Here is a 12,072-nt window from a genome sequence, read left to right on the forward strand (position 1 = left end):
CATATGGCTGGTCACCACCTCTCACCTTAACTTAACTCACAGGCTGTTGGGAAGATAAATGGAAGGGAGCTCTTTTTGGGATACATAATAAATAAGCTCTAAACTCTGTTTGAAGGGACAACACCATTATTGCCATACGCTGCTTCTATATTTCACTGGCAGAACAGAAGGTTGAGGGGGGGAAACAGCTTGAAGCATGGAAGACATTTATAAAGCTGGCATAAATTCAAGGTGAATGGCAATTTCAGCTTCTGCCTTGAACATGTCATTACCTCACTGACCTCTAATTGCTAATAAAGGTTTATTATATACCTAGTATTAAAAATAGCCTGACTGGAGTGTGTGCAAAGAGTCTTCCCTCATGTTAATTCTTTGACAAGTCATGAATGTCTTCATTAGGCAGCTTCTGAATGGGAGAAGGATTTTTTTTAAAAAAAAACACGGCTGGGACAATCCAATTGCTCTGGAATCTGTCTTCCACAGAGTGCTGAAATAGAGAGAAAAAATATTTGCCAGAAGACATCCATCCACCCATCAGTACTTTCACAAGTCAACCCACTGAATCCAGACCATAACGAGCTGCAATCAAAGAGCAGAACCTTTGCAAAAAGGCAGGTGCTTCCCAGTGCCCCCAGCAAGTAAGCTAATAGGACACTCTAGAAGGGCAAAAACTGCCATGCCCGTGAGATATCCTCAGATCCATCATTGCATCTGTCATGAAAGTCATCGGCATTCTCTGCTCCCATGTCTGAGGCTGAGGGTCACTTCTAGAATTTTTGCCTCCAGTAAAAGACATTGATTTACAGGCATACCTGCATTGATCAAGAAAGTAACACACAGCACAAACCTATATAACAGAGGTGGCAAATCTTTGGCTCTCCAGATGTTGTTGCATTCCAATTTCCATCAGTCCCAGTCAGTATGGCCAGAGATTAACCACACTTGCTAGCCATGGTTAAGGAGAAGTAAGTACCATTTTGTTCAATAGGACTTACGCACAGGAACACATCTCCTGCCAACCTAGCAGTCTGAAAGCACGTCAAAGTGCAAGTAGATAAATAGGTACCGGCGGGAAGGTAAACAGCGTTTCCGTGCACTGCTCTGGTTCATCAGAAGCAGCTTAGTCATGCTGGTCACATGACCTGGAAGCTGTACGCCGGCTCCCTTGGCCAATAAAGCAAGATGAGCGCCACAACCCCAGAGTCAGTCATGACTGGACCTAATGGTCAGGGGTCCCTTTACCTTTACAGGAACACATGCATAATAGAACTGCAGCCTTAAGCACCTGACAGAAGAACACAAATTTTCAACATAACAATATCTGTTAAGTTTAGCTTTTAGAGAAATTCATTTGATTATTTCTAAGGAGAATGTATAGTCTTTGTTTATTAAATGGGGGAAATCTCCCCAGCAACTCAAGAAAGCACTGGCTAGCTTTTTTGTTATTGCTTCCCTAAACTAACAAAATATCCTGCGTCAAGTAACAGGATGCATTCAGCGTAAATGATTGTTGATCTTAAGAGAAATATGGATCACTAGCAAGAGCCTCTGGGTATTTTTCGTTTGCGTTCCAGGATGAGCCTTCAGCAAAAGGAAGTTAGTAATATCAACAAATTATATACTGTTGGTTGGTGTTCCACCACTGTGGACACCCGTCAGTACAAGAACCCCAGCTGGATGGAAACACTGCTGGAATTCAAGGGTGCATTGCTGTTAGTGTGCAGCAGCCCCAGTGCATATCTCCTGTCTCCAGTAAGGAGTAACAAGGACATTAAGCCAGGAGAAGGAAGGGCACCCAGGGAAGAGATGGACGCCAGAGTTGCAATTGGTGGAACAAGTCTCATCCAGAACTGTCACCCGAGGCTGGGTGAGCTGCATCCCAAATGCCACTGGGATTTTAAATTTATGTATTCATTTATTTATATTTATTTTCATAAAAATTTATACCCCACTTGATTGTAAAAAGCCTCAACACTGTTTACAAAAAGAAAAAGCCAGTCTTCCGGGGAGGATCGCGATGCTATATAAAGGTCTCAACTGTTCGCAGATTTAGTCAAAGGAGCTGTTTCCCAGCAATAACTGCTAGAAGAATTACCCAAGATATTGAGCGCTACCATAGCACTCACTGCTCCCAGCCAGTGGTCTGAAGGCATATGAAGCTCAGAGGGGCTGACCCTGGATGCTGCCTGGATGGGAGATCAAAGAAACATGTGTAAACTACTTTTGATCTTCTTGGAATAGTTCTTGGTTTACAAATGTAGTAGGTACAACAAATACGTTGCAGGAAAAGTACTAGTCTTTCTGGGTGCCCAGAATCTGTAGCAACGCCATGGGTTCCTATAGAACCAGGCCTTAAGGCAGGATGGACATTATAATTTAATAGATTTTGTAATCTATTTGTAATGTAAAAGATTTTACAAACTTTGACCATTCTGGTCATTGTGCACATATCCCGACTTAATTTTGCACATATAAATTCTGGGTCCTTTCAGACCAATCAATCTCTTTCGGTCAGTAGATTTGGCATATTCCATTATTTTGATTAGATGAAGCCAACCACTGGTGGCAAAGATTCTGTATTGAAAAAAAGCATAGATGCGTTCTTGTCTACCACTGGGAATCCACCTCACCAGATCAAAGTATTGTTAAAAGTACGTAAAGGGGAAGGCCATGTTTGCAGAGCTTGCTGAAACCATGCTGAAAACCTGGGAAAAAATCAATGTGTTTTTCAGAGCTCACACCAAGAGAGGGAAGAAAAGTGTTCTTTGAGAGCTGTAAAGTCACTATTAAACCACCACTGTCACTCTTACAATGTTCCATCTGTCTTCGCCCTCAGCAGGACGCCAGTACAAGGGCTAAGTGTGGAAGGTTTTCTGAGGTAACCAGCAATCAATAATAACCAAGCAATAAAAGTACTATGAAGTCATGGGGCAGCTAATGCCACTCCATGAGCCTTGTTTGCCATCTCATGGTAAATTTACCATGAGCACACTCCACTTTTAGGTGACATCTACTGTCCTGTGAATGACTGGCGCTACAGACCCCTCCATCAGCTGCAGAAGAGGAGAGAGTCTGCATCATTAATCAAGCATATTTATGTAGCAGCAGGACATCGCCTTCCTGTGAAAGTTTCTGTTCCATGGCCATTAAACCCTTAAATGCAGCAATACTCCTACAGTAATCTGAGAAGGACACACAGCAATTGACTACAAAGTTGTCATTGAAATTATTGCCACCTACATTTTTAAAAACTTAACTGTATTTATCCATCAATATTTAATTTGGGGGGCTTTGCCACATCCTTTCAAAAGCTGCAAAATGAGCATTGCTTTCACTTTAGCCCCACTTCATTTTGCCATGATTTCCTATAACCTTTCACAAGAACTGTTTACACTTGCCCACGCTTTTTCTCCTGTACTTTTAGGGTTGCCATACGTTTGGGATTTCTCGGACATATTGGGAATACAGCTGTCTCTAGCAGTGCCTGAGAGGAAATCTGCTAAATGTCTGGTAAATTTCGGACATATGTTAGCCCATGTTAGCAATGCCCTTTTTGCCGATTTTCCATAAAAAATAGCTCAACTTTGTCCCGCCCCCCCCAAAAAAATCTCAACAACTTTTCTGTCCAGATTTTCACTGTTGAAATATGGCCACCCCATGTACATTTGCTTCATTTGTTTCCATTTAATAACTTAGGACTTGCCTCCAAAATGGCAAGTCAGATCCTACTAAAATAAATGAGAGCAACACAAGAATATTGCTGAGCTCCCATTCCCCTCCATCAAATTTGTACAAAACCCAGACTTCTCTGCCAGATTTGAGGAATCTTATCAACCACACAACCATTTTGGGCCTACTCTAGACCATACAAAGACTAGGGGTGGTGCGTTGTGTCAGTGCATCTTGCTATTAATCAGTAGGTTGGTGGTTCAAGCCCCCGCAGGAATGGCTGTGGGGATTCCTGCATTGCAAGGGGTTGGAAGTGATGATGCTCTGGATCCCTTCCAATTTACAATTCTGTGATTGGGCCCTTAAAAGACTCTGGACTCTGTGGAGAAATGCTGCATATATGTCTGATTATGGCTGTGCATGGAACAAATAAATATTCTTGGAACTCTGGGACTGTCACAGTTTAAGGCCTTGTGCTGTTGGGAGAATGCAAGCCTGCTTAGTAGTAGTTCTCAGTGACATGTTCTGACAGGAGAGAGAGATTGTTTTCAGAATTTATTAGGCAGGGCTGGATCAGGTAACTGCATTCTGATTGGTAAGGGTGCCTGGAACTTCAAGACAGTTCAGAATTAACTGCCAGTGAGAGAGATGGTTTGGATTTTGTCAGCTGAGGAGATTATTATTATTATTTATTTCATTTCTATACCGCTTCACATTTTTAAGAAAAATCTCAAAGCAGTTTACAGCAGATTAAAATGTCAATCCAGAATCAAACATTTCTGAAGAAAGTCAGATATAAAGTATACAGTCAAAGCAGCATAATTAACAGAAAACTAAAATATTATCTTAAAGATTTCAAAGTAAAACATTACAAAGGAGGTCAAGTACAGAATACATATTTAACACAAAGTTAACATTTCAAAAAAAACCAAGCCCAACATTGCTAAGTGAAGTCAAATATAAAATGCACATTTAAAACAGCATAATTAATAAGAGAATAAAATATTGTCATAAGCATGACATGGCTGTTTGGCAGGCACAAAAAAAGATACTATTATGATGGTACAAACAGAATTAAGTCCTGTTGATTTCATTGAGGCTTACTTCCTTGTAAGTGATTATAGGATCACAGCCAAGCTTGAGGTTTTGTTTTGTTTGAGCACTTGCTGGGATTTACTCAAGGGTAGACCTTGCCGTGTTGTTGGCGAATGCAGAAACCATTATACCAAACCATGAAATAATGCAAGACTAATTTTCAACAGTCTCCAGAGTGGAGAAGCTTCCGACTTTCTAAAAACATATTTATAATGCTTTCCCCTGAGCAAAATAAGGGACATCAGTTGGACTTGTTTGTTTTCAAAGCTGTTCAGAAACCTAGGCATCCTGACCTTCGTGAAGACTCAGTAAACTGATGTACTCCTTTGTTTTTTAGCATTGTTTTGATCCAGTTGTGCATATTACGCACCCTTATTCTTTGTTTTTTGTTTTTTTGTGACACACATTTCTGACACAACTTGTGAATGGGCATAATGGGGGGCGGGAATGGTTATCATAATTTGGTGTACAATGCAAGTATTGTCACTTCAGACGGACAGCAGCTTAATGATAAAAGATACAACCGTGTCCACGTTTTGAACAAATATGTACGCCCTAATGATTTGACTCTGCCACAGTTCCTGCACTGCACCAACCCCCCTCCCTACTCCCCTTTTCAGTTAACAACAGTGACTACCATGTTGGGAAAACAAGTGAGATGGAGGGAATAAGGGGGTTTATTAGGAATAGCTGAGGGGAAAACTCAGGCCTATAGATGAATACCCAGAATGTTATTAATACATGACGGGTGAATATCAGAAGGGAGCCGGTAGTTGAGTTAATCTGAGAGGCTGCACTGTGTAAAAGTCTTGCCAGAGGAAGGTTACACAAGTGGAAATCCTAAATTGACTGAACTGTCCAAAGTACAACAAGAAAAACGAAAACTTTGGGCTTCGGAAGAAGATTGTCCCTGGTATCTTGACTGGATTGTGCTGTATTTTGTTGGGGTGCAGGATTAGGGAATTTGTCCCAAGGTAAAAACCGCTTAGAGGCTGGTGCCAGCAACAGTGTATCTTGAGTTTTCAAAATCTGTCAACAAGCACCTTGAAGACCCTTGTGATATTCCCTTATGTGTATAATATTCCTTTTTTTAAAAAAAGAAAAAGGCCCCACCAATTTCATCCTGTCTGTAGCACTGGTGTCCATCTCACACCTAAACCTAATGTACCAACGTTCTTAGTGAATTGGTGGCTGCAGAAATTGAAACAGTAATACACAAATTTGTGTTTATATGAGTGAGGCTGCGGAAACCAGCGTATTCATGACAGACTCCCCTTAAAATGGGCAGTGGCTAGAGAATGAAGTAAGCAAGGTGGCAATGGCAAGGAGAAACAGGTTAGACAGCAACCTTTCCAAAGTGTGCCTATGTGGAACGTGATCCTTCCTCCTGGAGAAAATGGAGGACCAGCTGGGATGCAGGAGAGTGGCACAGCTGTGGCACAATGGCATCATCATCATCGTCATCATCACATGCCATGACCCAGAGCCCAAACATCTTCTTCAAACTTCACTGTGAATGGAACCTGCCAAACACTTGTCATCATAAAATAGTTTCCAGAGGTAGCTTCATTCATGGCAGATGGAGGATCTTGTTCATGGCTTCGCTATGCTACTACCCTCTCGAAACTGGACAATGTGAATCAGCCTTCACTTGAGGTGGCAGCAGGAGTTGGCAGTGGGAATTGAAGGTAAGTTGTATCTTGTAAAAAAAGATTGTGTGTTTTTAAGCATTGCTCAAAGCTTTAAAAAATGCTATTGTTTTTAACACAATGATTTTAAACAAGCTTAATCTTTAAATGAGCTTATTTTGATTTTAGTATTTCCTCTTTACTCAAGTAATTTCTGAACATTTGAGCTATCGTCACTGCAAAAAGATTAACGCACAGATAAACATGACTCATTTTCCAATAAACTAATGTTAAGGGGGAAGTTTGCCTTTCTGAAATCAGAAGTTCTTTGGATTCCAGCAGAAGCAAAAACGTTGTTGTTGCTTTTAAAAAGTGATGTACAAATTGCCTGAAATGAAGCACTGACAGACACAAGTGTTTGCTGTAGTGGGAAGAAAGGGGAGGAATGTTATACTCAGTGTGCGTGTGTAATGAGCATGTCTTTCCAATGATCCTTTTGCTGCTGTAAATCTTCCACAGAGCGGTTTAAAATTCTTTGTGAATGTAAATGCATGGGTGGTCAGGGTCAGGAAAGTATCTTCCCTCCTCCTTTCCCTAGACAATTGAATACTTTTAAGAAGCCCTGCCCTCCTAGTTACATTTCAAGATCTGCTCTTTTTACATCCCTCTCAATCCAGGAGGGGGAAAAATAAATCTTTTTCTGAAATGAACAAAAGCTTCAGCTAAAGAACAGTACTACTCCATAATTGTAAAGAGGGAAAGAAGGTTTTCTTTTGAGGCCTGAGAAAAAGTATGTAGGGAATACATATAACTACCTATAACTATAGGGAAATTGTACTTATGGCTGTGAAGCCTCTGTCACCAACTGGTTCAGCTGATGTGGTGCTTTGGAATGTCCAAAGCTGACCACAAAAAATATTCAATATTCAAAAATATTTGGCCTTCTGTGGGAAGGCCAAATTGTCTGTTTGGCGGCAATTAAATCATTCCATAGGCTTATAGATAGGGGTATGTGTGGAGCAGGCTAAAAACTGGAAGGAGCTCCCTGAGGGCAGTGAACCTCAAATAGTCCAGAAAGGGCAGGGGGTGGCTGAAGAAGAGAAAGATATTTTAGTAACAGCAAAAGAACCTGTTGGATCAGGCCAATGGCCCATTTGGTTCAGCATCCTGCTGGGGGAAATTTCAATGCTAAAACCTACAAATTCTTTTCAAATATCCCACTGACCAAGTTAGGAGTGTTTCTGACAAAACCTAGCTCTTGCTTTCTCCTGGCAAGGATTATTGGACACAGACCCACATCTTGATGACGGTGGGGCACACCGCCCAGCACTCAAAGACCTTCCTTCTTTGTCAGTAATTCTGAGATCACAGTGTTTCCCCCTGTCTCATGCTTCACCCTGTAAATTAGTTTCTCCTGATTGCTGGGGGGCAAGAGTGTGTACAAGAGAGACAGAAAGAGAAGAAAGTTTTTGGAAAATCTTTTCAGATCAGGAATGCAGACAGTTGGAAAGGTTGCAAAGTGCTAGATAATGTTTACAGAAAAGGAAAATGCACACATACTACCCACAGTCACTTCCCAGCAAAAAGATAAACTCAAAACTGAAATTCTAGAGAACTTCTAAAGTAGAATGAGGAGGAAATGGAAGCCTTTTTCTCAGAAGAACAAAACTTTTGAGAAACTGGAGGTCAGGTTTTGACAAAGCATTAAGTTGCATTCCTCCAAGGAACTTTTCTGTGGTGACTTAGGGTGCTGCTGTTGTGAGTGAAAGAGAAGGATCCTGCAGAAGGTGGCTATGATGGACATTTCCAAAGTCCACTTGCTCTCTGCTTCCCCACAAGAGGGCAGAGCCAAGCCTGAGAATTCTGAGGCTCTATGATTCCATACAGATAACTTGACAACACTTCCTCAAAGATCCTGGAGCAACCAATATCTTTCTTGGAAGAATGCTTGGGTGATTTTTTGTTTGTTTGTTTTGGAGTGGGGGAGATATGAGGAGAACTGATGCAAAACCAAAGAAAGAAAGACCTTAATGAGGGTAAAAGACAAGTATTATAGAAAGGCTACCCCCAATATCAATCTGGTCTGGGCAGAAATTTTGGTGGTGTTGCAAATATGCCAGATTAACCGTAGCAGATTGTGATGTGAAGCTATTAAATTGAACACATTATTCCATTGCTACTGCCCTGCAAAGGTTTTAGCACATTCTTGGGTAAAGGGGTAGTCTTCCCCCACCCACTGCCGTTAGCTATGAGTCACAAAGCAAAAGCTCCATTCATAAAGAGGGGGAAACACCTCACGTGGCACGCAAGCTGTCATTTAGGCAAGGTGGAGAGAAGAGCAGGCTTCAGAGCAAAGACAGAGGCAAGGGAACACCCAAAGTGTACAAGAAACACAGGAACCACTTAACACATGCCCAGTCAAGTTAACATATTTATACCAATTTATGAACTTAAGACGTGTCATCCTGAATCAGCCATTAATCTCTCTGGTCTCATTGCTAAACATGAGTGGAGAAACGTATTATCAGAAATACAGGGCAATTTCCCAAAATGACACTCCCATGTCAAGTTCCTCTCCCCCTCTGAACTTAGCTTACTTTGGGCCCTGACATCAGGACACTGAGCAATTCCCTAGCCATCACTCCAAATCACCTGTTGCCACATGGGACGGCAAGGAAATACTCTATATCATGATATCAGTTAGATCCTGGCTGGGGCAGGTGGGGGCAACCATTACTTTTGGACCAAGGGCTACATTCAGTCTTGACCATCCCTCTTTGAGCTACATGCCACCAGTGGGTGTTACCAAAAATGCACATGGCCACCCCACATTAGCATGTGCTCATTCTTCCTCTGATCCATGCAAATTAAAGGTAAAGGTAAAGGTACCCCTGCCCGTACGGGCCAGTCTTGACAGACTCTGGGGTTGTGCGCCCATCTCACTCAAGAGGCCAGGGGCCAGCGCTGTCCGGAGACACTTCCGGGTCACGTGGCCAGCGTGACAAAGCTGCATCTGGCGAGCCAGAGCCGCACACGGAAACGCCGTTTACCTTCCCGCTGGTAAGCGGTCCCTATTTATCTACTTGCACCCGGAGGTGCTTTCGAACTGCTAGGTTGGCAGGCGCTGGGACCGAGCAGCGGGAGCGCACCCCGCCGCAGGGATTCGAACCGCCGACCTTTCGATCGGCAAGTCCTAGGCGCTGAGGCTTTAACCCACAGCGCTACCTGCGTCCCCCATGCAAATTAGGAGTAGGTTATAGTTGCCTCCCAGCTCATCAGATGATTGCTCCGATGATCAGGGAGGGGATAATTTGCATCTCTATTAGAGTCCTGGCTTGGGTTGAGAGGTTTCTCTAAGCGCCTCAGGGCTGTGTCTAATTTTTTTTAAAGTACATTTTCCTGCTGCAGACCAAATACTAGGATCTTTGGGGTTCAGGGGGAAAATTGTACTGGAGGCGTGGGTTATATCAGTCCCCTCAGCCAGGGTTAGCCACTTCTCAGTGAGACCCTAACAGTAGGAGCTGAAGCATACTGCTACCCAGAAGTCTATGCCAATGTCCTTTGTGTGTTTGGGATGTGTGTGTGTATTACATTTTAATCAGCCCCACTGGAATGTCATTTCATAGGCTTAGCCCTTGCCTGCTTTAGTTGCTTAGCATGGATCAGTGCCCATCTGGGACATCATATCCATGATTTGCATTGTTTCAAGCCATGTCTCTGCCCAATAAGGAACAAATCCCAGGAACTCTGCTTTGGCGTGCTGTTACAACACTAAGACATTATACTAAGGGACACATTTTGCTCTTTTCACAAGCAACACTGTTGGCATCCATACAGGAGGACAATTTACTTATTTATTTCACATCTTTTTAGGCACCTAGGCAGCAAGATATTGAACTGGCTTACAAAAAAGAGAGATTATATTACATAAAGCAAAATATAAAAACCTAATAAATACAAATTTCAGAGATAGTCACACTACTGGTTGTAGACAAATCAACAACAATACTAGACTAGCCAAAGTGGAGGGGGGGGGGGACAAAAGTGCAGCTATTGTGTGAATTTTTAGGGGAGGAATTCCCTTTGGGAGAATGACAGACAAACAAACCTAACTCCAAACCTCCTCCCAAGGGGATAATGCAGTTGCCATGGCATAATTTGATGCAGAAACATGAGGAAAACAAAATGTGTGTTAGACATGGAAGCACAGAAAGGAATGTGGATGACACAAGAGAGATGCTCCATAAGGAATGCAAACCCAAAACAATTTGTAGAAAAGCCAGCTCCCCAAGGAGTCATATTCACTTCATGACCAAGAAACAAAACTGACAGTAGAGGTATATAAGCCTGGGCTAGACTGGTTTCCAAGAAGTTCTATGGAACAAAGAAGGTGAGCTGAATTCTGGGAAATGGGGGGTGAAACTCTGCTCCTCAGACAGGTTATTATGGCCACCACGTGAACTTATTTTCTCTAGTCTAAGTGAATGGATGTAAGAGAGTACTTGAAAGTCATATCTGCCTTTCACCCCTGAGAAGTGGCCCAGACTCTGCCAACCGTGTCTCTATATGCATTGCAACAGTCCCCACAACATATAGACCCTCCACACACATGTGCATCTCCCATCACAATTATGGGCATTTGAGTAGCTGTGCAGAAAAATGGGGCTGTTCAGCCTTAGTTTTGTAAAATGGGAATAACCACAACATATGAGGAATAACAACCTGAAGATGATTATTGGAGAGGATTGCCATAACGATTATGAAATATTCACTACACCTTTGTAGGTCTACACATGACATGATTGTTGCCTCCATAGCTACTCCTGTGCCGCTCCTGGTAACAAATATTGATTGAATATATTTATGTCCTAACCTTTCTTCCATGAAACTCAAGGTACTCTGCATAGGGTTACCACGGTAATCTTTAGTCCAGGCACTGATGACCATCCTTAGGGCTCGTCCACACTTCACTTTTCCCACACCTAGGAAGCCCTTGGACTTGTTCATGCCTTCAAACTGTTCCCTGGAAACTGCATTGTTCTACCCGTGTAGTTAGAGCTGATTGCCAGGTCATGAAGCACACTGGTGATTTGCCATCGACTCAGCCTGGTATCATCAGCACAATATGTCATCAATCACCATGCAACCCACTGTGACCACATGGGCAGAGGAATATATGTTACCATGAGCCTCGTGGGAGCAGCCAAAGGAGGAGCATCAACCATGTAACATGTAAAGGCAGTCTTAAGAGACAGAATGGACTATAAATCAGAGCTAATAAATTTTATCTCTTGTAATTTGCTAGAGGCTTCCCTCTCCAGTTCATAAGTTTACAGTGTCTAAATTTAATAAAATTAAAAATTTGGACATCTCTTGGTCTTTAATCATGCATATTCTATTATAACTTCTACCCCTCTGAGGCCTCACTTGGATGTTTTCCCACTGCATCCATCCTCTTTCTCCCTCCCTTCTTTTCTTTCCCAGGTTGCTGAATCACTGGACTTTTTCATGATTACATTAAAATCATATGTCAAACCTCTTGATTGAAAAAGTCATCTGGGTTATAAAACTATGGTATGGTGCCAAAAATAAGGGAAATGTATAACTTCCTCTGTTGCCTTTCACCAAGGATGTGTATGAAAAGCATTTTTCTTAGGACTCACTCATATTTGGAAGTGTG

The 12,072-nt window shown here is 42.3% G+C and overlaps 1 long non-coding RNA gene across 1 annotated transcript; it reads right to left on the reverse strand.

The window, feature by feature from the left end:
- Positions 1-437: 437 nt before the first annotated feature.
- On the reverse strand, positions 438-11,345 carry LOC307216634. Its single transcript, XR_013839241.1, has 2 exons — positions 11,266-11,345; positions 438-487 (listed from the first exon to the last, which is right to left on the reverse strand). It is a non-coding gene; the product is annotated as an uncharacterized lncRNA (long non-coding RNA).
- Positions 11,346-12,072: the final 727 nt, after the last annotated feature.

Source organism: Podarcis cretensis, assembly GCF_951804945.1.
Source record: "Podarcis cretensis genome assembly, chromosome: 5".
Lineage (NCBI taxonomy): Eukaryota > Metazoa > Chordata > Lepidosauria > Squamata > Lacertidae > Podarcis > Podarcis cretensis.